This window comes from Leucoraja erinacea, chromosome 37, assembly GCF_028641065.1.
Source record: "Leucoraja erinacea ecotype New England chromosome 37, Leri_hhj_1, whole genome shotgun sequence".
Classification (NCBI taxonomy): Eukaryota; Metazoa; Chordata; class Chondrichthyes; order Rajiformes; family Rajidae; genus Leucoraja; species Leucoraja erinaceus.
In genome coordinates this window covers 2,761,622-2,787,966 of record NC_073413.1, presented here as the reverse complement: position 1 = coordinate 2,787,966, position 26,345 = coordinate 2,761,622, and the positions used below count along the sequence as shown (strand labels likewise).

The 26,345-nt window shown below is 46.4% G+C and overlaps 1 protein-coding gene across 4 annotated transcripts in view; it reads left to right on the top strand.

Moving 5' to 3' along the window:
* The first annotated feature begins 15,006 nt into the window (after positions 1-15,006).
* txn2 (thioredoxin 2) overlaps positions 15,007-26,345 on the top strand; it is a 49,035-nt gene continuing 37,696 nt past the window's right edge. For 3 of the 4 annotated variants that reach the window (XM_055663067.1, XM_055663068.1, XM_055663063.1), the window contains exon 1: positions 24,624-24,782. The gene's annotated coding sequence lies outside the window, so the exon portion shown is untranslated. Of the gene's footprint in view, positions 15,091-24,623; positions 24,783-26,345 lie in introns of those variants that run through there. The other variant, XM_055663066.1, reaches the window with a different exon arrangement.

Here is a 26,345-nt window from a genome sequence, read left to right as displayed (position 1 = left end):
CCGCTGAGTTTCCCCAGCACTTTTGTCTACCTTCGATTTTCCAGCATCTGCAGTTCCTTCTTCAACACTGAATATGAGAGTTGAGTTTGTAACAACACAATCACAGGAACCAGAAGTATGCTGTACAGAAGATTCAAGTTTCTGCTGAATTGACATTCATCAGGTAGCAGCACAGTAGAGTAATAATCAGAGTAAGATCCTGCGGATGCTGGACACACAAACTAAAAATAGAGAATGCTGGAGGGGAAATACAGAGTTAATGTTTCATTTAGACTGGGTCTGCACTATTCATTATAGCAAAGTGCGTTTACACATTACCTTTAACATTGAGAAAAATTTGCCAGAGGTTTTACAGGGTGAAATGAGTAACGTGATCAGTACCTTGTTTGAAGAGATATCTCTTGAAAAGACTTACAAAAGGTCAACTGTAAAATGTGTGTATTTAAGAAAGGAGTTGCAGTATACAGACCTAAGTGGGCAAAAGACTTTGTCGCTGGAGGTAGGGGAGCAAAATAATGTGTATGAGCCCAGAGTTAGAGAACTCGAGGAAGCTGAAGAGAATTTAGGTTCTAAAGGTAAATGAGGAAAGACCATGCTGGGATTGATACATAGAACGGAGAAAAGTACAGAACAAGAACAGGCCCTTCGGCCCAGTGTCGATTGAAAATACTAGTTCTGCCTAACTAATCTTCCACAGAAGAAATTGAGTTGATGGCAAAAATCCTTCAAGAGGTCCCGACCTCGGGGGGAAATGGAGGAGGACTGGCCAAATTTTTGTACCTTCCACCACAGTGATGAATGCTGTGGTGGATGTTTGTGTTACATTTTGATTGTGTTTTTGTGTGTTCTTTTTCATTGTACCACTGTGGGCAAATTCATTTCACTTGCACTTTATGTGCAAGTGACGAATAAAACATTGATTGATTGATTGATTGATTGAAAATGAATGTGTTCAACTTACTGGTGCCTCAGTTGCAAAGGTTCCTGTCTTATGTGAGGCAGGTAGTCTGATGATTATGAGGTTGAGTGAATGGAAGGGACATGAAGAAACTTGCAAGTTGAGCCTTCATTTATAAAAGATGTTCTTGACAAATGGTATGTAGAAAGGAGGAGTAAGGGCCAGAAATGAAATCTTGGAATGCTCCAAAGATGACTGAGCACTAACAGGTCAACAACTCTTGGATCACAGCAGGAAACTATCTGCGGCTTGGCAGAAGACAGCGTTAGGGTCAGATGTACACTTGCTTTGCAGCTGAATAGCCAGGCCGTAGTGACAACTTAATTTGTCATATAAAGTATTGAATGGGAGCCAGTAGCTTTGCCATCACATTCCCACCATCTAAACGAGATTGGTCCCTGGGATGGCGGGACTGTCATATGAGGAAAGATTGAAAAGACTGGGCTTATATTCACTGGCGTTTAGAAAGATGAGGAGGGAATCTTATAGAAACATATTAAAAATATAAAAGGACTGGACAAGCTAGATGCAGGAAAAATGTTCCCAATGTGGGGTGTGTCCTGAACCAGGGCCCACACCCAACATTGGATAAAGGGGAGGCCATTTAAGACTGAGGTGAGAAAAAACTTTTTCACCCAGTGAGTTGTGAATTTATGGAATTCCCTGCCACAGAGGGCAGTGGAGGCCAAGTCACTGGATGGATTTAAGAGAGAGTTAGATGGAGCTCTAGGGGCTAGTGAAGTCAAGGAATATGGGGAGAAGGCAGACATGGGTTATTGATAGGGGACGATCAGCCATGATCACAATGAATGGCTCGAAGGGTTGAATGGCCTTCTCCTGCGCTATTTTCTATGTTTATATGTTAAACAAAGATGGGGAGAGAATCAAATGGGGAACTATTCCCAATTCTGGAAAATAATTGGTAAGATTTATGCACATTTTAAAAAAAAAATCTGCTTGTTTTCTTATGCCCCTGTCCCACTTAGGAAACCTGAACGGAAACCTCTGGAGACTTTGCGCCCCACCCAAGGTTACCGTGCGGTTCCCGGAGGTTGCAGGTGGTTGCCGGAGGTTGCAGGTAGTGGAAGCAAGTAGGGAGACTGACAAAAACCTCCGGGAACCGCACGGAAACCTTGGGTGGGGCGCAAAGTCTCCAGAGGTTTCCGTTCAGGTTTCCTAAGTGGGACAGGGGCATTATTTATATTACTGTAATCATCACAAATATATTGAATCAATGACATTATTTCCCAGGTCTCTACCTAACATTTCAATACACAATCAATATGCATGATATTCTGTGTGAAGTAACTATTGTTGACCTAACAAGCTTATGCATGTCTGAGGGAGGGTTTCGGCCCGAGGCATTGCCTATTTCCTTCGCTCCATGGATGCTGCTGCACCCGCTGAATTTCTCCAGCTTTTTTGTGTACCTTTGATTCTCCAGCATCTGCAGTTCCTTCTTAAACACAAGCTTATGCATGTTAATTGTGTGCCGGAGAGCAAAGGTATGCTGGCTTACACAATGAGCAAGCACCATTTCTGGAACAGAAATGTTACTCTTTCACTTTGCAACATTTACAATTTCCATTCAAGACTATGCAATCCATGGTTTTACATCTTTAAGTTTGTCCTTGAACACTTTAGCTGGGCGGGTAGAAAACAGACCTTTTAGAAAACGGAACTCGACATAAAACAATAAATCTCGAGCCTTGTTGATATTAGCTGTCAGTACAGTTCACATTAATCACCAGTCATCGTTGTGCATTTTCTGTAGATAATGTTTATTTGTGCATAGTTCTAGAGTGTGTGCTTCCTTCAGTGAGCTGTCAATAAGTTATAGTTAAACTCCTCACCATTAACCCAGGAGCAAAATTGGGTTTTTCATCTTTTCTTGGTCCCCCTTTGGTCATGGCTGACCATGGGTGTCTCCAGGGTGTTATTCCCTATATGGAGGGCTCCTGTGCGTGACTTTGTTTAACGTGGGGAGACTGGTGCACAGACAGCCACCCCACGGTCCTCGACAGATCTGGGTCAGGATCCAGTGGCATGGAGTCCATGGAGTGACGACCGGAGACCCTTTTCTGCCGCAGCCTTCATCCGCCTTCCCAGCCGTTGTGACGCTCCACTAAGGTCAGCCATCGTCCTCCGCCTGTTCCACCGTTGAGGTCTTAGTTGGATTGCTCTTTGTCAGAGACCTCCCCCTCGACCTTACCGCCATGGGTGGCCCTACATGGAGCACAGCTCCAGACGGCATCGCTCTCAGGATTTCAGGTCCACACAAGCTTCTCCACCACAACAAGGTGACGATCCACGGAGAAGTACATCCTTCACTAAGTACGTCCTTTACTAATTGGGAAATACCTTCACACCTCTTCTTTCAAAGTAGGGAGGGAAGGTGTAATTGCGTTTGGGAAGTTGGCGGGGAGGAGCTCACAGACCTACATCATGATATCATGCTGTCATATAGGAGGTAATGAATGATCCTGGATTACAATCATTAAATGGGTGCCAAAATATCAACCTCCCTTTGTAGTTCCCTCTTGATATATGGTTGCATAGAGTTTAGTGTAGCTTTGGTCACCAGATTTGAACATAGGATACACTTTGTAAGTAGCATAAAGGAAGGTTTGTAGGACAGTTGTGGTGTTATTCAACTAACAAATACGCACCAAAACTCCTGGTGGAGTAATTCTGCAACACACAACTGTGTCCCTGGGGCACAGCAAGGAATGTATATGGAAGAAAATTAGTACGGAAGACTCAGCAAGGTTGAGGCTGATGCTGAAGGAGGTAATTAAATGACATTTGCTGCTATCAATGGAAAGAACCACTCAGGAAAAGGCCACCATTTAAGTCATCACACAACGTTTAAGAAACATTTAGACAGGTGCATGGATAGGATAGGTTTAGAGAGATATGAGCCAAACGCAGGCAGGTGGGAGTAGTGTAGATGTGACATGTTGGTCGGTGTGTGGGCACGTTGAGCCGATGGGTCTGTTTCCACACTGTATGACTCTATTATTGGCCATTGCAGACCCCATTGTAATGAGAGGAAAACCCCTGCAGCTTTTCTTTATCACAAAGATATTAAGGCAAACAGTAGTGCAAATCAACAGCCCTAGAAAAAAGGAAATAACAGATCTAATAATACTTGGAATATCAGAACAAAGTCTAACACTCACAACAAGCCAAAAAAACTTTCTCGACTACAGTATAATAACTGGGAAGAAATTAATATTAAAATTTTGGAAAGGCCCTATAACCCCCAAATTTAAAATGTGGATTATGGAAATGTCGGAGACCCTACACCTGGAAAGAATCCGACTTGTCTTAATGGTCAAACAAGAACTTTTTGTTAGAATATGGTCTCCATTCATTGACTAGTTGAAGGGGTAGATCAGTTCAGCACGGGAACCTGACTGAAGCTTGAACTCAGGATTAGATGAAAAGTTATACCTTATCATTTACGAACCCATCTCCAATGATGTTTTATTAGTAAATCATTCCATTCTTTTTTTATCTTGACATTTGTGGGGGTTTTTTCTCTTTCTTTCTTACTCCCTATCTATAAAAAAAAAACTAGAAGCAGAATCAATCCACAATTGATAATATTAATAGTGTACGACTGATATACATGAAATGTTTTTACCATAATATGTGTTTGCTTCTAATAAAAATATTATTAAAAAAAAAAAAAAAAGCAAATAACACCTACTGAGCGAACACATTCAATGCGGGGTTGAAAGTGACCTGGAGCGGGGCCTTACATCGCCCGGCGCAGCTTAAACAGCCGGGGGACTGGCTAACGCCCGCCGGGGGCTCCAACATCAAGACCCGGGGCAGGGCCTTACATCGCCCAGCGCGGCTTTAAATGGCCGCAGACTTGCTAGTGCCCGCCGTGGGCTTTGACTTTGACATCGGGAGAAGAATGGAGAGACAAGACTTTGCCTTCCATCACAGTGAGGAGGAGATTCACTGTGATTGAAGTTTGTGGAAATTGTGTTGGTGTGTGTCTTGGTTCTTTTCTTGTATGACTGCAGAAACCAAATTTCGTTTGAACCTCATGTGAGGTTCAAATGACAAATAAATGAAATGATGTGAGGTTCAAATGACAAATAAATGGTATTGTATTGTTATAACATTGAACACTTAAAGATCATTTGGATTTTGATCTCAATTTATAGTTACATGAATCCAGTTTCATTGGGCAAAGTCTATCTATTATTTAATGTCAATATGTTAAGTGGCAACATTCTTCCCTCTGAGTCAGGCACTCAGAGGAGTCAGACTCTGGTCACAAAATTAATTTTCTTCCATATACATTCCTTGAGCAAACCAATTTGAGAGTGTTTATTAATGTACTTTGGTTCCTCAAAGTGCAAAGGCACATTTTAAAGATTTTAAATGACGTCATTTCACCACAGATCCTTTACAGTTGCTACAACAAACGTTGTGCATCTGAAAACGTAGTCCCAGATTTTGGAATGTGCAGTATGGAAGCGTTCACTCGTGGACGATTTTTGCATTGGACGGCCAACAAATTTCGGGCAAACCACATCATACCTTCTATCGTGTTACTGGTTCTCTGGCAATCTTTGCTGCTTGTCTCAATGAAAGTCTCAGGGAACAGTCCGTTGAGCACAGAGTCCTGTGTTACATCAATGTTCATGTGTGGGATTGAGTCTCTGGTTTAGACCTGATGAGGCTTTCAGCTTTGGTGCTGGTCTGAAAGCTCTGGTGATGAGTCATTCTGCAAAATGACATTGACACTGCTTGAAGAATCACATGATGCAGCATTTTTCTTTTTCCCCACAGTTTTTTTTAGGTTATTCTAATCAAACCGATGCCTGAGTGGCTTCTACATAAACCTTATAAATAAGGGACAATTGTTACAGTGTGGTTCAGTTGAAAAGAATATTTTGAGGTTTTAACTAGATCCATTTGTCACAACACTGAGAGAATGGAGCAGCTGGGCTTGTACACTCTGGAGTTTAGAAGGATGAGAGGTTATCTCATTGAAACATCTAAGATTGTTAAGGGTTTGGACACACGAGAGGCAGGAAACATGTTCCCGATGTTGGAGGAGTCCAAAACCAGGGGCCACAGTTTAAGAATAAGGAGTAAGCCATTTAGAACGGAGACGAGGAAACACTTTTTCTCACAGAGAGTGGTGAGTCTGTGGAATTCTCTGCCTCAGAGTGCGGTGGAGGCAGGTTCTCTGGATGCTTTCAAGAGAGAGCTGGATAGGGCTCTTAAAAATAGCGGAGTCAGGGGATATGGGGAGAAGGCAGGAACGGGGTACTTATTGGGGGTGATCAGCCATGATCGCATTGAATGGTGGTGCTGGCTCGAAGGGCCGAATGGCCTACTCCTGCGCCTATTGTCTATTGTTTCTAACACGAGAGATAGATAGAAGGTGGACAAAAGTGCTGGAGAAACTCAGCAGGTGCAGCAGCATTTATGGAGTGAAGGAAATAGACAACGTTTCGGGCCGAAACCCTTCTTCTTAGAGACAGATAGAACTTTGACACCTGATAATACTTGGTGTTTTTATGCCCAAAGTCTTTGCACAAGTTAGTGCAATCATATACAAAGGCAGTGGCGGACTGGGTCTAAAAATATTGGTTGCCAGGAGACAAAGGGGGCCCACTTCGTCAGAGGCCCACTTGATATAGGGGGCCCACTTCATCAGGGGCCCACTTGCCATCGGGCAAGCTGACACCCTGGCCAGTCCGCCACTGTACATAGGTGAACATCTTGAACCACATTGGGTACATTTATCCCAGCCTTCAAAGATTTGAATTGTTTTAATCTCTGAAAAGGAAAAGGGTTTAGGTGGCCGCACAGGTTTTGGTGTTATTTGAAAGTTCAGAACACAACTACTGTCTAAATTACAAACCTTCTTCTCTGAGACTTCCAAAACACATGCTGTAGAATTTCAACTCTGGTCACCTAAGCTATGCTACGTTCTATGGAACGAAATTTCAAGAGGGGTGGTTGATATTCTGACACCCATTTAATGATAGCAAATTAAAGATAAGTGATGGACCACATTTATTGTGACACCAAGTACACCTCACACCTGATGTTGTGCTTTCCAACAATCAAGACAGCGCACTGTTGACACAACTCCCGTTTCTCCTTCACTTCAGCTGCACTCACCAACCAGTTCTTACTGCGTGCCACAGCTCTTCTGAACCATATTCATGCATCTTTAAATAATCAAAAGATTGGTTGGACCCGTTGCCAGAGAAAAATTACTTTGCTTATGCTGCGATTGCCTCTGGTCCTAGAGGCTAGCATGAATTAGTTGCAGATGCTCGTTCATCTGCAAACCAGATAGAGGGATATGGATCATATGCAGGCGGAGGAGATTAGTTTAACCTGGCTCGTGTTCGGCACGGACATTGTGGGCCGAAGGGCCTGTTCCTGTGCTGTACTGCTCTAAGTGTCTGACCTATCCTGGCCTAGGGGTGACTGAACTGAATGCCTCACATAGACAACAGTTCCTCAGAGTGCAGTAACTCATGGGCATGTGGAATTGTTACACTCCATTGAGCTAGACTCTCCAAAACCCAATTTTGGAGAGCACGTGGGCAATATTATATCAAGAGTTTTCTCCTCGTCCAGAATGACTGGGGAATTCCAGGAGTTTTACGTGCCATGAAGTCATGCCCCTGTCCCACTTAGGAAACCTGAACGGAAACCTCTGGAGAATTTGCGCCCCACCCAAGGTTTCTGTGCGGTTCCCGGAGGTTTTTGTCAGTCTCCCTACCTGCTTCCACTACCTGCAACCACCTGCAACCTCCGGGAACCGCACGGAAACCTTGGGTGGGGCGCAAAGTCTCCAGAGGTTTCCGTTCAGGCTTCCTAAGTGGGACAGGGGCATAAGGGACAAGTCTTATCAGCTCATCAAGAATTAATGTTGGTCCAGACTCTCCTGCCTGTTTTAATCTAAAACCTCTGTGGTAGAGGATAGGAAGCTTTAGGGAGATGTAGTGTCTGTGGCCTTCAAATTGGTTAGTCCAGCACTATAGATCCTTCACAGGTTAGGTTGCGAGGATCTGACTGAGCTGTCGTCTTCTTCGAGGTGGCTGATAACAGAGCTTGCTCCACAATTCTTTTGGAAGAGGAAACTTGAGTACATCTTATCCTGCTCCATGAAGCATTCTCTGGATTGGAAAATTACCTTGGAGGCTTCCAAGGTAAAGAGTGAGGCCTTCTGGTTATTTACTTCTTGGAGTTTTTCCTCTACATCGACCCACTGTGGACGTCAGTAAGTGTTTTCCTGGATTTGGTACATTTTGTATTGGCCCTCTCTTCCTTCTTGAACATGTGAGAATGAAGAACCCCTTGATATTTAGACAATAGACAATAGACAATAGGTGCAGGAGGAGGCCATTCAGCCCTTCAAGCCAGCACCATTTACTCTGATTGCTTCCCGTAAGTGCACCAGGGGATCAAAGAAATGGTGCATAATTCTCCGAACTGCGTAATCAATGTTAAATTCCCCAATTATTTACCTTCCTGGGATCAGTTTCACATTTAGCTCACTATTCCCGTGGCCAGCCATCTGAACTACTGTGTGAAAGATACATCATCTAGATGCACTGGGATGCATCCTCAGTGATGTGACCTGGGGTCATCGGGTGTTTCGGGTCTCACAACATCAGACACCTTGATCAGGCCCCGACTTGCGTCCCAGCAGCAACCGTCCACGGGATTGGATCGGCCTTCTTAATCCAAAGCCACCTAGTGGCTTTCTCTGCGGCTTCGCTAGTCGATTGAATGGCATCTTCTTTGCCAGCCCGTAACGCCCAACTGGTTGAGGATTTTGCAGAGTGAGCGTCCTGCAAAGCCTCTACAGCCCACCTCTATGGGCTCATAGTATGTCTTCCAGCTGCTGTCCTGGCACATCTCCACCAGTTCCTGGTACTTTGCTCATGCAATACTCTGAGTAGTCAAGTCAAGTCAAGTCACATTTATTTATATAGCACATTTAAAAAACAACTCTCGTTGGCCAAAGTGCTTTACATTTGTTATAAGAATAGCACAACAAAACAGACTACATACATATATACATGTAGCCCTCACTCAGAGGACGTCAGGAAAGGCTCGGGAGTATAGACAAGTCTTTGGAAATAGGCAACGTTTCGGGCCGAAACCCTTCTTCAGACTGATCGGGGGCGGGGACAAGAAAGGAAAAAGGAGGAGGAGCCCGAAGGCTGGGGGATGGGAGGAGACAGCAGGGGGACTGAGGAAGGGGAGGAGACAGCAAGGACTAACAAAATTGGGAGAATTCGATGTTCATGCCCCCAGGATGCAGACTCCCCAAACGGAATATGAGGTGCTGTTCCTCCAATTTCCGGTGTTGCTCGCTGTGGCCATGGAGGAGACCCAGGGCAGAGAGGTCGGAGACGGAGTGGGAGGGGGAGTTGAAGTTTCTCCAGCTTTTTTGTGTACCTTCGATTCTCCAGCATCTGCAGTTCCTTCTTAGACAAGTCTTTAGTCTTGACTTAAAAGAGTCGATGGAGGGAGCAGTTCTGATGGGAAACCTTGCACCTTATGATTTAAGGTGCAAGGTTTCGTCCACCTTATCATTTAGTACCTAGCACCTTATCATTTAAACAGAGGGAGTGTCTCAGTCACCTTTACCTCATTGATTGTAAAGTACTTTTGGAACATTTTTACCACGTTATAAAATCCCAAATAATTTTATTTCAGATTTCCTGAATCTGCAGTTTGTTTGTTTGCGTTTTGCTTAGTATAGAAATCCTAGTCTTGTTTTAAGTGCTTTATTGAAGGGCATGAGGTTTAATCATTGATGACACACCCACACAGCAACACTGCTGAAGGTAATGACTAACAGCACCAGTTCAACCCATTTCAGCCTCCTGTCCTAAAAAGGGAAAAATGAACCTAAATGAAAGGACTGTGAAGGTGATACTGCAGCCAATGACAGGGCAGAACTGAGAACTCAGAACACATGGTTCCAGCTGTGTGTGAACAAGAATGCGAGGAATGCAGTCAGTGTGTCAGTTTGTCTTTAGCAGTCTGGGAGAGTCCTGCTAATATGTTGTGTCAGAGGTTAGCTACGTTGATCTCTGAAATGGTTGTCGAAAGGAACAAAAACGTTGTGCAATAGGAAACCGCAGTCCCTCCCACCACAGCACCTACTGCTCAGTCTTCCGACCATAAATGGAAGAAAACAGATTCAGTGTGCCGGAAGGAACTGCAGATGCTGCTTTAAACCGAAGATAGGCTCAAAATGCTACAGTCACCCAGCGGGACAGGCAGCATCTCTGGAGAGAAGGAATGGGTGACTGACTGCCTTTACCGCTGAGTTACTCCAGAATGTAGTGTCTAAAACAGATTCAGGGCTTGTTGATGAGAAAGGGAAAGAGAATTGTTGAATCATAGTGAAGTAGTAGAGCTAATAGGACTTGATGTTTCAATCCCTGTATTAATTCAGCACTCTTGCTATTTGCAGTGCGATTGGAGTGGTGAAGGGTAGGGTAGGTACGTCATCGGGGGTTAACAGATGGGCACCCTCTTTCTTTGACGTTTCGTTGTCTCTGTTTCATTGATAAGCCCACAACATCTCCAGAGGGCTCAACGGTGATACCTGGCGTTCCAGTTACACCCCCCCTCAATTCCATACCCCCCCTGTCTTCATCTTGCAGCCCAATTGTTGTATTTCCTTTTGATCCAACTCCAATTGCTGCTTTTTTCTGCAGAATTTGATAATGACTTGATTGCTTGTTGGAGGGAGTGACCCCTCACCCCCATTTTCTTTAACAGCCCGTTCATAGATGTTGCAACAAATCCCCTGCATCCCACTTCAACAGGGAAAAAAAGACAAATTTGAAAAGAAACTTGCAACTTTTTTTTTTTGATATGTAACGGGCAAATAAAGCCCAAACACGTTAGGAAAGAGGAATGCTCTAACTTCTGTAATTAAAAAATAACCTTTTATGAGCTTTTTATAGCCATTTCCCTTTCCTAACCCCAAGTTCCACTCTCACCTGGCATATACAGTGGTTCTGGTATCTTGCCTAAATAGACACTCGTTTCTCAGCTAGTGACTGGGAACAGGCTATAAAGGGGCTGTCCCACTTGGGCGACCTAATTGGCGAGTTTAGAAGAGTTTGGAAAAAATGACATGTTGAAGACCTCCTTCGACTATGTTGAAGACTAGCTACAACTAACTTCGGGAAAATTGGACACCGAATAGTGGAGAGCGAAGTCGACCTCCTTCGACCTCCCTTCGACTGTGATGAAGACTATCTTCGACTACCTTCGACTATCCTCGATTACCTACGACTAACATGCCGACCTACTACGACCTACTACGACTAAACCTACGAGTAAAAAAAGTATCGATTTTTTTCCATGGCGACCCTTTTTTACCCGCGGGCATTTTTTAACATATTGAAAAAACGGCCGCGACCTAGCTGAGGCCTCAAGTACGCGGAGACCACTCTCGAGCATGAAGGAGAGTTACGAAGGCCCCCTACAACCTCATGTCGACCATGCTGCGAGTATGAGTCGAGGGAAAACTCGCCAGAACTCGCGGATTAGGTCGCCCAAGTGGGACAGGCCCTTAAGACTGCAGGGGGATCTCAGCTGTGTCAACCAACCACATGAATTCACGCAGTAGAGCTAGAGATGTCTGGTGCTGATATCATCACTGTCACCCCCTACGACTTAAACAAAAACAGAATATGCTGGTGAGGACAACAGGTCAGATAGCATCTGTCGACGGAGGAACGATCAATGTTTCAGTTCTGAGCCCTTTGTCAAAACTGATTTGATGATTGCATTCCCTTGCTCTTATGCTGAGGGTCCCTAGAGGGTTTTTTTTGGGCACTTTGGTTAGATTTGCCTGACCAGGAGTGAGAAAATTGGCTGATTTTCTCGTTCAGATAAACGCTCCCATCTTTAGCATTGCAGCAATTAATTCAGTGCAGAGCAAGAATCTGATATGGGGGGGGGTTCTTCATGGTCACATTCAATTTGTATACAGCAACAGCAGTGGGACGAAGCACCAGTAACTCCCTGGTTCGGTTTAGTGAGAGAAAAAAAGGCCAAATCAACTTCCTGCTTTTTGACTGGCGCCTTGGAATGTATTGAACTCAGCAGGTATGTCTCAGTGCCAGTGACAAAGAAGTACATTCTAATTATTGCTTTAGAGGATTAGTCCAGAAAGGAACTTGGTTTAATTTAGAGATTAGTAGGTTACTAACGGAGCTAAACTGCCATATTGGTTTTAAAACATAACATCTTTAAACCAGGAAGCACATTGTTTCAATGCGTTGTCTCTTCGGATTAGCTGAACAATGATTTTATTAAATGTTGCCATTAGTAGTAGGCCCCCACCTCAGTCATGGCTGACCATGGGTGATGCATCCTAGTTTGCAGGTGATGCGTGGTCGGATGCAAGCCTGGGCGATGTCATATAGAGGACAGGCTGTTGCCCATGCAGCACGTCCCCCCCCCCCTCTCCACGTCGCTGATCGATCCAAAGGAACAGCAGAGCTGTTACAGTTTGGCACCAGGGCCGTCGCAGGAGCTGCCAGAGCGGGGTTGTAGACAACGACGAACTGCCTTAGGGGCTCCGGATTTTCTTGAGGTTTACTCCAGAAGCCTTTTCCATGACTGGATATGGCCACAAGGCAGCGGAGGTTTTAAAACAGAGTTTTCTCTCTCCTAGATGGACCGCCTTCCCAGGCTGACGAGCCCCATCTACCCGAGACTCGTGGGGGGGGGGGGAGCGTCTACCTTCCCGTGCAGGTCTATAGCACCTGCCCACTGCACAGATGCCATTAATTCCATCATTAAAAGGTTAAGTGCATGTGTGCCAGCCATGTTGACGTATTCAACTGCAAACTGGACTTCATATGTCATTAAAAATGCCTCCTCCAAAGTATCCATAACAATTTCCTAACTGTCTTTGATATAATAATAATAATAATAATCTTATTTATATAGCACATTTTCAGTCAACTTGCATTGATCCCAAAGTGCTTCACATAATTACATTACACTATACACAGGCAAAGGTGGGTGAAGTGTCTTGCCCCAAGGACACAACGACAGTATGCACTCCAAGCGGGATTCGAACCGGCTACCTTCCGGTCGCCAGCCGAACACTTAGCCCATTGTGCCATCTGTCGTCCAAGATATCCCACATTTTACAACTCACCCAGAATTCCTTCTTTCCTGAAATTAATTCGCCAATCATTCCCACCCAATCCGTTGATTTCAAGATCTTTGTCTTGTTTTACAAATGCCCCATGGTTTTAACCCAACCCATCTTCACAATTTCCTCCATAATGGTGCTTTTCTCTCATTTGCTCCGCCATTAGCTATTATAACATTTACCCATAACAGAGTGGGGTCTGGAATTCTTCAAACAACCCTTGCACCTCGCTACATTTAGTTCAGTTTAGTTTATTACAGTGAAAAATATTTTTGTTGCGTGCTATCCAGTCAGTGGAAAGACTACATGATTACAATCAAGCCATCTACAGTGTATAGATACAGGATAAAGGGTCTTCTAAATTTGTGGATTAGGTTGTCCAAGTGGGACAGGCCCTTAACCCTTGGTGATGTAACTTCCAGTGACATCCCAGAATTTCCCCCCAATTTATAGCACGTGAGTGAAGAACCCCGTCCCTATAAAGCATTTTGGGATGTTTTAATAATATTTCACTGAAGATATTTTATCAGGCAAAACTGTTAATCTCAATTGGAATTGCAATAGGGAATCTGCAATTGAACCTTATGCTTTTAGCTGACCGTAAAAATTGGTAGTTTTACTCATTATGCAGAGTTAGAAAATTGTGTAAGAGGATGACAAACGACGTTATTTGTGAAATACTCCCTGTGAACATCCTGTTAATACTTATCCTGAAAAACAAAGAGAATCGAAATTCGGAACCCATCATCTATCACCCTACTCCGAACATGAGATAATTAGTGAATTAAGGAAGTGTTCAAGTGCCTAATACATCAAAATTGTTCATGAGAGCAAACTATTCATTTCATTTGTTCCCACAGTCTGATTTAACCTCTTGGTTATTACTTCCATCAATGTTGATAACGACGTTACAAGGCCATCTACGCCCGAACCTCCAGACTCAGGAACAGCTTCATTCCCAGAGCTATAGCGGCTCTGAACCGGCCCTGCTGAGTGCCCCCCATCCCCCCTGGACTGTCTCCCTCGGATGGTCACGTTGCACAGACACATCTGCACTTTGTTTAAGAAGCAACTGCAGATGCTGGAGAATCGAAGGTACACAAAAAAGCTGGAGAAACTCAGCGGGTGCAGCAGCATCTATGGAGCGAAGGAAATAGGCTTTAAGAAGGAACTGCAGATGCCTGAGAATCGATTTTAAGAAGGAACTGCAGATGCCTGAGAATCGATTTTAAGAAGGAACTGCAGATGCTGGAGAATCGATTTTAAGAAGCACATCTGCACTTTAGTCTGTTTGAGCTGTTTTGACTATTTTACTGTTCCATTTACAAACCATGTTCTCGGGGTATCTAAATCTAAATGTTATTAGTTATTTAAGTTATGACATATGGACGCTGCATACCAAATCTCGTTGCGCTTATGTGCAATGACAATAAAATATATTATTATTATTATTATTATTATAAGCTGGGCATTGTCTGCATATCCATCAAATTGTCCATAGAAAACCCGCAAACTGACTCGGTTCTTGTTGTGCAGAAATATGATCCATTAAAAACACCTATTATGGAAGTTTGCATCTGACCACACCTTGAATTGACTTACAGCAATGGGGAAAGTGGAATAGGCTGTTCCTGCATAGCCACTTTTATGTTGATGGTATGAGGTAAGAACAAGCACACACCACACTTCCTGTATGAGCTCACCTTCAGCAGTGAATGTAGTGAATGTTATTTCCAAATTCCCATACAATTCTGCCCCCCACGCCCATACCACTGTGCCTCACCAAAGGTCACTGTGATTAACTGCAGCATGAAGCACTGACCAGAAATTTAACCTGCGTAAAAATTCACATTCAGGACTCTCTGCACTACCTTAGCCACACCGCAAACAAGTTACCAGGTGACGCCAATTACTGGGTGCATCAGGGCAGGTACAAATATTTAATTACATTGTTCGGGATCAGGGGAGTCTATCTTGTAGATTTGTTGTCACAGTAAATACTCAAACTCAAAAATAATATTTGCAAAACATCAACTCATTAACTAGTCTTTAATATGCAATGCCACTTGCTTTCTGTTATCATATTCCGTGTTAAACATATGTGCTGAAATGGAATAAAAACAAACTGCAGATGCTGGTTTGTAGTAAAAATAGACCAAATGCTGGAGTAACTCAGCAAGTCAGGCAGCATCTCTGGACAATCTGGATTGTTGACGTTTTCGGTCAGGACCCTGAAGAAGGGTCTCAACCCAAAATGTCACCTCTCCATTTTCTCCAGAGAGCTACCTGACCTGAGGGTGGTGAATCTGTGGAATTCTCTGCCACAGAAGGTAGTTGAGGCCAGTTCATTGGCTATATTTAAGAGGGAGTTAGATGTGGCCCTTGTGGCTAAAGGGATCAGGGGGTATGGAGAGAAGGCAGGTACGGGATACTGAGTTGGATGATCAGCCATGATCATATTGAATGGTGGTGCAGGCTCGAAGGGCCCAATGGCCTACTCCTGCACCTAATTTCTATGTTTCTATGACCTGCTGAGTCACTCAAACATATGTGCTTTGAGTTATGAGTTCCCCACATATCTTATTCTGACACTTGGCAGCTCGCTAAGGTAGTTCCCTCAGGTAATTAATAGCCAACAGAATTACCCCAAATCACATTTGTATTTATGTGAGTTCACCCACTATGCACCACTAACAATGCCAATTCACGTAGTCTGAAGAAGGGTCTCCACCCGAAACGTCATCTATTCCTTTTCTCCGGAGATGCTGTCTGACCCGCTGAGTTACTCCAGCTTTTTGTGTCCATCTTAGGCCAGGTTGGCCGCATTGACTTTTCTTCCTCGAGTCCAGGAAACAACACAAATCAAGGTAAGTGTACAGTATGCAGCACCTAAACTGTGGAACCGCTGCACCATCGAGAGCATCCTTACCAACTGCATCACAGTATGGTATGGCAACTGCTCTGTCTCCGACCGGAAGGCATTGCAGAGGGTGGTGAAAATTGCCCAACGCATCACCGGTTCCTCGCTCCCCTCCATTGAGTCTGTCCAAAGCAAGCGTTGTCTGCGGAGGGCGCTCAGCATCGCCAAGGACTGCTCTCACCCCAACCATGGACTGTTTACCCTCCTACCATCCGGGAGGCGCTACAGGTCTCTCCGTTGCCGAACCAGCAGGTCGAGGAACAGCTTCTTCCCGGTGGCTGTCACTCTACTCAACAAAGTACCTCGGTGACTGCCAATCACCACCCCCCCCGGACACTTCTTATTATTTATTCAAATCATGTGCTATGTCGCTCTTCCAGGGAGATGCTAAATGCATTTTGTTGTCTCTGTACTGTACACTGACAATGACAATTAAAATTGAATCTGAATCTGAATCTGAAGCATCCCGCTCCTCTAGAGAACGGGCCCCACCATCAACTTCTTTAAGTCACGACTCAAAACCTATTTCTACTCCCTAGCGTTTTTGAGCCCCTCTGAGGGGGTGCTGTAAACAGCTTATGTATGTATTGTTAGGTCTGTCTACCGTTGTATGTTTCACATTAGTACCTGCACTGATGTGAAACACTTTGGTCAACGTGAGTTGTTTTTAAACGTGCTATACAAATACATTTATTATTATTATTAATAATATTATTATGATTATTATTAATATTATTATTATTATTATTGCTCTTTGCATCTGTCCAACATCTTAGGTACATTTGCATACTTCCTTGTGTCATTGAATCGCTGCAGAGTCCCAGTAAACCCTCTAATGATCGTATACTGTATCACAGCAGCAAATAATCTCTGCCTTTTCATATTTATTTCACCACATGGAACCATTCCCATCTGGCTCCCAATAGAAGTTCCAAATTCCAAGGAATAAATGGTCTATTAAAATCAGTGTACACAAAGTCCAAAGAACCAGTCCCTATTGGCCAAAGTACTTTCTAACACCTCCTCGGTATAGCAAGCAGCATGAGATTAATCCAAAAGATTGAGTTGCTCCAAGCTTAATAGCTTTGTGGCTGTGTTACTAATGCAGTCTGCAGGCAATTATCTCAAGCAATGAGACCTACAGTGTCGCAACATTGTTTTCTTCAGGGTATCTTGCAAACATTTTCCCCTGAGATTGACTAAAATAAATCGCCTTATCTTGGATAAGGTGATGTCAAAATGTGCATTCGGACAGCCACAATCAGTCAATAAAACTCGAGTGGTTCGTAAGGGGATTAATCTTATGAGGAGTGCTTACTGCAAATCATCTAGCAGTGAAAGTGGAGGAAGATATTATTTAGTAAAATCCATGAAATGAACAATGGACAGGGAGGAACAATCGTAGGAGAATGCAACTAACCGCAGACAAACTGGCAAGGGAAAGTAGTGTATAGTAAAAGGGAGCAAAGATTTAAAGGATAAAATGAAGAAACAAAGAAAAGTCTGAAGAAGGGTCCCGACCCAAAATGCCATCCATCCTTCTTCTCCAGAGATGCTGTCTGACCTGCTGAATTACTCCAGCATTTTGTGTCGATCAAAAGAGCACAAGAGAGGCTGCAGATTCTGGAATCTTGAGCAAAAAATTGCGCTGGAGAATCTCAGCGGGTCAGGCAGCATCTGTAGGGGGTGATGGACAGTTAAAGGTTTGGGTTGGGGCCCTTCTTTGGACCGATGAAAGAAGGAGTCCTTTCTTAACAAGGAAATTGAACAGAAGGTGTTCGCCGAACACCTCCGCTCGGTCCGCAATAACCAAGCTGACCTCCCGGTGGCTCAGCACTTCAACTCCCCCTCCCACTCCGTCTCCGACCTCTCTGTCCTGGGTCTCCTCCATGGCCACAGCGAGCAGCACCGGAAATTGGAGGAACAGCACCTCATATTCCGTTTGGGGAGTCTGCACCCCGGGGGCATGAACATCGAATTCTCCCAATTTTGTTACTCCTTTCTGTCTCCTCCCCTTCTTCAGCTCCCCTGCTGTCTCCTCCCATCCCCCAGCCTTCAGGCTCCTCCTGCTTTTCCCTTTCTTGTCCCCACCCACCCCCGCCCCCGATCAGTCTGAAGAAGGGTTTCGGCCTGAAACGTTGCCTATTTCCTTCGCTCCATAGATGCTGCTGCACCCGCTGAGTTTCTCCAGCATTTTTGTGTAACCAACAATTGAACAGAAGAGTTTGGTTAAAAGTGTTTTATTGAATTGAAGAACTCAGTTAATGGTCACTCAGTTAAGGCAGGGGACAAGCAGTCGACAATTATCGTAGCACGATAATATTTAAGATAATAATTAAAGAAAGCAAAAATAAAACTAATGATGAAAAATATCTGGTTGTAGAGATGATAAGATGAAGTAAAACAGTTCGTAGAAAAATAAAACAGACATGGGATAGTTGAGCAAGAGCTGGAAAAATATTTCATTAAAAACAAGATGGAACTAATTAGAATCAGAATCAGAATCACACTTTATTCGGCAAGTATGTTTCGCAACATACGAGGAATTTCATTCGCCAGGTCAGTCATACAATTAAAAGCAACAGATCACTCAAAAACACATTTTAACATGAACATCCACCACAGTGACTCCTACACATTCCTCACTGTGATGGAAGGCGAAATAAGGTTCAAGTCTCTTCCTCGGCCGTGGGCCTCGAGCCCCCGTTGACGGGACGATCTTGACGGCGTTCGTTCGGCCCCTCCGCGTCGATGCGATCAGCTCCCGCATCGGGGGGGATGTCAGCTCCCCCGCGCCGGGCGATCGAACCACGCATCGGGGCTGGTCGAACCTTCCGCGACGTTGGAGCTCCCGACTCGGCCTCACCCAAGACTGCGAGCCCTTGATGTTGATTCCGCAGTGGGCGCGGTGGGAGCGATCCCAGGCAAGGGATCAGCTCCTATGTTAAGTCCACGCCCTGCGGTGGGGCTCACGACAGTCAGAATGTGATCCGAAAATGAATCACATCTCCGGGAAGGTAAGCGCTTGAAAAAAAAGTTTCCCCCGATCCCCTCCTCCCTCCCCCACATAAAACAAACCAAAGAACATTAAAACAAACTTTTAACACACTAAAAAATAACAAAAAGAATGAAAAAACGCACAGACTGCCGGCAGGGCAGCCTTCGCCCCGGCGCCCGTTGTGGTGGATATCACTGAATAAACATGTAAAGTGATAAAAACCAAACATAAATTAAGGAAAAAGACAAAGAACAAGCTCTGGTGATGCAGCTTCGATCCTGACCTCCAGAGCTGTGTATATTGAGTTTGCATGTTCTCCCGGGTGCTCCTACATCTCAGTGATGTGCTGGGGGTAGATTAATTGCTTACTATAAATCACCACTTGTGTAGATGACTAGTGCAAAAATCCATGGGGTGTTAATGGGCACAGGATAGAAAATAACAAAAAAATAAGCAAAGTATGAGTTTGTATGAAGAGCCTAAGTATATTTGATGATCCAAATGGCCTCCTTCTACATGGTCTTCAACAATCATGAGAAAATACACTCTTGTGTCCCAATAAATGATTTCTTCTTCTTCTTTCGTGTGGCGTGCACAGCCTAAAGTTGTAGGACAACTTGTTCTATTTGTTCTTCTGTTTGTGCACGTCGAGTTGATTGCATTAGTCGAAACAGGGCGGACCACATGGAGGTTGCAATCATCCACCCCCCAATAAGTGGCAATGCAATAGGTGGTCTCTAAATTGGAAGGTCGCACTCTACAAACTTAACTGCAAATTCAAGGCCCACACTTTGGTGCTATACTGAGGGAGTTTACCAGATGGAGGCCATCTTTGGATTGAGGAATTATCAGCTGGACATGAATTCATGGCACAATTTTGAGGAAAAGCAGCTTGAGAATTCCCAGAGGAAAAGGCTAGGCTTGTATTCACTGGAGTTTACAAAGATGAGGGGGGGGAGATCTTATAGAAACGAATAAAATTATAAAAGGACTGGACAAGCTAGATGCAGGAAAAATGTTCCCAATGTTGGGCGAGTCCAGAACCAGGGGCCACAGTCTTAGCATAAAGGGAAGACTGAGGTGAAAAAAAACATTTTCACCCAGAGAGTTGTGAATTTGTGGAATTCCCTGCCACAGAGGGCAGTGGAGGCCAAGTCACTGGATGGATTTAAGAGAGTTAGATAGAGCTCTAGGGGCTAGTGGAGTCAAGGGATATGGGGAGAAGGCAGGCATGGGTAATTGATTGGGGACGATCAGCCATGATCACAATGAATGGCGGTGCTGGCTCAAAGGGCCGAATGGCCTCCTCCTGCACCTATTTTCTATGTATCTCTATGCCTCTATCATAAGTATAGCACCTCTGCCAGAGCAGAACTCCATCCACACCATCATCCTAAATACTGGGCATAAATTCCTAGAATGGGTCTTGAACTCACAGCATCCTCACTCAGAACCAAGATCGTAAGCAGTGAGTCACGGCTGACACCTGCCATGTCACGGTTAGTGGGATCTCGCTGCATATGAAATGATCATAGAAGAGTCTTGACCCAAAACGTCGCCCCTTCCTTCGCTCCATAGATGCTGCCTCACCCGCTGAGTTTCTCCAGCATTTTTGTCTATCTTCGATTGTTCCAGCATCTGCAGTTCCTTCATAAACATAACATTTCCAACAGCACAGTGGCACAGCTGGTAGAGCTGCTGCCTCACAGCACTGAAGACCCAGGTTTGATCCTGACCTTAGGTGTTGCCAGTGTGGAGTTTGCACGTTCTCCCAGTGACAGCATGGGTTTCCTCCGGGTGCTCCAGTTTCCTCCCACATCCCAAAGATGTGGAAGTCTGAAGGTTAATTGGCCACTGTAAATCGCCCCTGGTGTGTAGGGAGTGTATGAGAGAGTGGGATAACATAGAACTAGTATGAACGGGCGATCAATGGACGATGTGGACTCGATGGACTGAGAAACCTGTTTCCAAACTGCATCCCTGAAACTAATAACAACAATGCTGAATATGCTCAAAAAACATTTTATTTACAGGAGGGGTAGGCAACCTTGTTCTGCATAGGGGCCGAGACGCATGTCTGTGAGCAGGTGGTGGGCCACATCTACACATTGACCCCGCCCCGGATGGCTGGCATCAAATCACGTGTTCACAGAAGGTAGACAAAAATGCTGGAGAAACTCAGCGGGTGAGGCAGCCTCATGCAATCCTTGCACGTCTCACCCGCTGAGATTCTCCAGCATTTTTGTCTAACTTCGATTTTTCCAGCATCTGCAGTTCTTTCTTAAACGTGTTCACAGAAGGTGCGGGGGCGTGCTGGCGGCTTTGCCCAGGATGCGGTACAGCCAGAGCTTGGCCACGCTCAGAGCGGGCTGGATGAATACGGGAAACAAAATCTGCAGCGGGCCGGATGATTTTGGCTTCCGGGCCACATTCGGCCCAGGGGCCGTAGCTTGCCGATCCCTGTAAAGTAAAGTGGCTTTAAGATATCCTGTGGTCATAAAAGGAGTTCCGTAAATAGAAGGCCCTTCTGTTTCATGTTTACCAGTACCTACAATATACAAGTTTCCTCCCATATGCATTACCTTCCTATTAATACTGGCAATCTGGAAATGACTAAATTGTTGTAAGCAATTGGGAGATGCGGCAGATTTTACGAACAGATTTCATGGCTTAGTACACGAAAATAAAATGCAACCTTGCAACTGTAGTATGAAGGACAGGGAGATCTAACAAATGTTCAAACACTTATAGAGGGGGCAGAAACATCCCTGGAGCCTGACATGTCAGAACAGGGCAGCTGGGAAGAAAACAAAATTCTTGCTTTTGCTAAAGGACTTGATGGATCCTGTGGCGTGGATCCCTGAGCAGATGCGCAGCTCGTCGGGCGAAATGCCTCATCGCCAGAACTCACCAACACCTGGCATGGCAGGAGGTGAGAGGGGCCCTCCCAGTCAAATCTCCTGTCAGAATCTTACTACCAATACAAGTTGCCCTTGGGACGGCTGCTTCAGAGAGGACACAGTTGCCCACCTCTTCGCAAAGTGTGGATTTGTGAAGAGAGTCTGGAGAATTATGTCACGGTTTATCCTGAACAACTCCGTAACAGAGGACTCTCTGATTTATGGACCGTTTCTTGGGACACATTCGGTGAAAGATGCTGGTTGGTCTGCCCAAAACTTGTTGATCTCCCAGAGGAGCGGGATGTCTGTCAGGGAACGTTGCAGACTGGCCCATGTAGTGCGTGTCGAGAGACTCGCTGAAGTTTGGTCCAGCCAACATCGAGGCTCTGTGGGGGAGGACCACAGTCAAGGGCTCTTCCATGGTGGGTCATGGAGGGGAGGGGGAATTGGCAGGGTATGGTGAAAGCAAGCCTCAAACAAGGGAAGGGATATCACCCCAGGGAGCTACATGAGTGGCTAGCGTAATTGGTACGAATTAATGTATGAACGTCGAGAATGTCAGAAGAATTTCTGCACTGTTCTTGTTTCGTATATCTTTTTTTATTACTCTGAATAAAGTTTATTTTTGAAAAGAAAATGCACAATACCAAATTGGAAGATCAACTTGCAATAATATTACAAATTTTGTTTCCATGCACGTATTTTCATTAATTTATACTTTTCTTCCACTCGCATGCCAGAAGTAGGTTGATGTATTTATCCATCCCCCAGTGTTACTTGCAGGAGATGCAAGTCTTTCTGTATAGGGGTGATCTGTAGATGCTGGTTTAAACCGAAGCCAGACACAAAATGCTGGAGTAAGTCAGTGTAGACAAAAATTGCTGGAGAAACTCAGCAGGTGAGGCAGCATCTATGGAGAAACAGAATAGGTGACATTTCCATCAAGACGGGTTTGAAGAAGGGTCTCAAACCAAAACGTCACCTATTCTTTTTCTCCAGATATGGTGCATGACCCGCTGAGTTACTTCAGCATTTTGTGTCTGTCTGCGATTTTTTTCCCTTGCTAACCTAACAGCAAAGAGTACTGATGGTGAGTTTGTACAGAGGGAGGGAGGGAAAGGGGGAGGGGGAGAGTGAGGGGGGAGATGGGAGGGAAGAGAGAGGGAGGGAGGCAGGGTGAGGGGGGAGGGAGGCAGTGAAGGGGGGGGTGGCAGGGAGAGGGTGGGAGGCAGGGAGAGGGGGGAAGGAGGTAGGCAGGGAGGGAGGCAGGGGAGAGGAGGGGGGGAGGAGAGGGAGGGGGAGAGACAGAGGGGGAGAGAGAGAGAGAGACAGAGGGAGAGAGACAGAGAGGGGGGAGAGGGGGGGGAGGAGGATGGGGAGGATGGGGAGGGTGGGGGAGGAGGACGGGGCGTGAGGAAAGGGAGAGGGTGGAGGTGGGGGCAGGGTGGGGGGAGGAGTGAGAAGTGAGAGAGAGGGAAGAGAGAGAGGGTGGGAGGGAGAAGACAGAGAGGGAGGCAGGGGAGAGAGAGAGAGGGGGAGGCAGGGGGGAGGGAGAGAGAGAGGAGGGGGGAGGGAGAGGGGGGGGAGGGAGGAGGATGAAAAGGGGGAGAGAGGGGGGGGGGGAGGGGGGGGGGGGGAGAGGGGGGGGGGAGGGGGGGGAGGAGGGAGGGGGTGAGGGGTGAGTGGGGGGAGGGGGAGGAGAAGGGGGGGGAGAGGGGGGGAGGAGGGGGGGGGAGGGAGGGGGGGAGGAGGAGGAGGGAGACAGGGGGGGGAGGGGGAGATGGTAGGGGGGAGGGTAAGGGGGGAGGGGGTGAGTTGGGGGGGGGGGGAGGAGGGGGGGGGGGGGGAGGAGGAGGAGGAGGAGGGGAGGAGGGAGGAGGGGAGGAGGGGAGGAGGGTGAGGGGTGGGGTTGGGGGAGGAGGAGGAGGGGGGAGGAGGGAGGAGGAGGAGGGGGGGGGGAGGGTGAGGGGTGAGTTGGGGGGAGGGTGAGAGGTGTTGGGTGAGGGGGTTGGGGGGAGGGGGGGGAGGGTGAGGGGTGAGTTGGGTGAGGGGTGAGTTGGGGGAGGGGGAGGGGGGAGAGGGGAGGGGAGAAGAGGGGAGGGGGGAGGGGGGTGGAGGAGGGGGGGGGGGGGAGGGTGAGGAGGGTGAGTTGGGGGAGGGTGAGGGGTGAGGGGTGAGGGGTGGTTGGGGAGGAGAAGGGGGGGGGGGGGGGAGGGAGGAGGAGAGAGGATGAGGGGTGAGTTGGGGGAGGGGGGGGAGGGGAGGGGAGGGGGGGGGAGGGGGAGGAGGCGGTAGGGAGGGGGAGGAGGGGGGGAGGGGGGAGGAGGAGAAGGGGGGGAGGAGGAGAAGGGGGGGGGGGAGGGAGGAAGGTGAGGGGTGAGTTGGGGGAGGGGGGAGGGGGGAGGGGAAGGCCAAGGCCCAGGGAGTTCAATGTCAACGCGGTCATACCCAAAGATCTTTGGTCGCACCTGCAAACAACGCACCCCGTGACCTACCGGCTCCTCGTCCCGCCTACTTCCGGCTGCGCTTTCCTTTACAAACATGGCGACCAAATCTCCGGCAGCATTCGTGCCATCCGGCTTCAGCGGAGTGGAGTTCTTGCGCTTCCACTGGCCCGCAGAAGTGGATGTGTGGGGGGGGGGAGGAGTAAGGGCGCGGCCACTCTGCCCCTCGGCTGCAGTGAAGGCCCAGGGGCCGCGCGGCGATGTCCCCCCCCCCCCCCCCAAAAGCCGAGGCCGCGGAGGCGCCTGGGAGTCGGTCTCCAGGAAGTGACGTCGGGCCGGAGCTGTGGCGGCGTGAGCGAGGTGAGTGGGGCCGGGGACAGACACAGGGGCTCATGTTCACAAGTGATAGGAGCAGAGTCAGGCCATTCGGCCTTACTAGTCTACACCCGCCGTTTAATCGTTGCTAATCCATCTCTCCCTCCTAACCCCATTCTCCTGCCTTGTCCCCATGACCCCTGACACCGGTACTAAACCAGAATCTATCTACCTCTGCCTTAAATATATCCACTGACTTGTCCTCCACAGCCGTCTGTGGCAAAGAATTCCACACATTCACCACCCTCTGATTCAAGAAATTCATTATCTCTTCCCCAAAGGAACGTCCTTCCCCAAAGGAACGTCCTAACAGTTTAAGGATAAGGGGGAAATCTTTTGGGACTGAGATGAGAAAAACATTTTTCACACAGAAGAAGGGTCTCAACCCAAAATGTCACCTCTCCATTTTCTCCAGAGAGCTACCTGACCTGAGGGTGGTGAATCTGTGGAATTCTCTGCCACAGAAGGTAGTTGAGGCCACAGTTCATTGGCTATATTTAAGAGGGAGTTAGATGTGGCTCTTGTGGCTAAAGGTATCCGGGGGTATGGAGAGAAGGCAGGTACAGGATACTGAGTTGGATGATCAGCGATGATCATATTGAATGGTGGTGCAGGCTCGAAGGGCTGAATGGCCTACTCCTGCACCTATTTTCTATGTTTCTATGCCCTTTTATTCTGAGGCTGTGACCTCTGGTCCTAGACTCTCCCACTAGTGGAAACATCCTCTCCACATCCACTCTCGCTGTTCGGTAAGTTTCAATGAGGTCCCCCCCCCCCTCCTCATTCTTCTAAACTCCAGCAAGTACTGGCCCAGTACACTCCGTCAAACACTCATCATTAGCCCACGCATTCCTGGGATCATCCTTCTATCATCACTCTATCAGTGCCTTTGGTAACACAAAAGCATAACGACATTGTGATACTTTGCATGTTTGGATCTTATGAAGGCTCTGGATAAGTTTCCACACAGGATGTTGGTCAACAAATTATGGGATGGAGTAGGAAGGAGCTGGGTTACATTGAAGATAAACATAAAATGCTGGAGTAACTCAGCAGGACAGGTAGCATCTCTGAAAAGAAGGAATGGCCGATATTTTGGGTTAAGACCCTTCTTAAGACTATCTGAAGAAGGGTCTCAACCTGAAAAGTCATCCATTGCCTCTCTTATTCTTGTATTCTGTGTCAAAGTTGGACTATCTTTGAACAAACTTTGCTGGCTTTACCTTGCACTGAAAGTTATTCCCTTATCATGTGTTGGTACACTGTGAATGGCTCGATTGTGATCATGTATTTTCTTTCTGCTGACTGGCTAGCAAGCAACTAAAGATTTTCACTGCACCTCGGTACACGTGACAATAAAATTAAGGAATAAAGTTGGGGGCAATGCACTGACGTGAATTCATTATTGATCAGGAAGCAAAGAGTGGGAATAGAGATGTTTCTGAGGCCTGTTGTATGAATTCTTATAATCTCTAAGAATGGCCAAGCAACCCATCCTATCTTCCCCCTATCATCCCACCATCCTATCCATATCAGTTCCCAACAGAG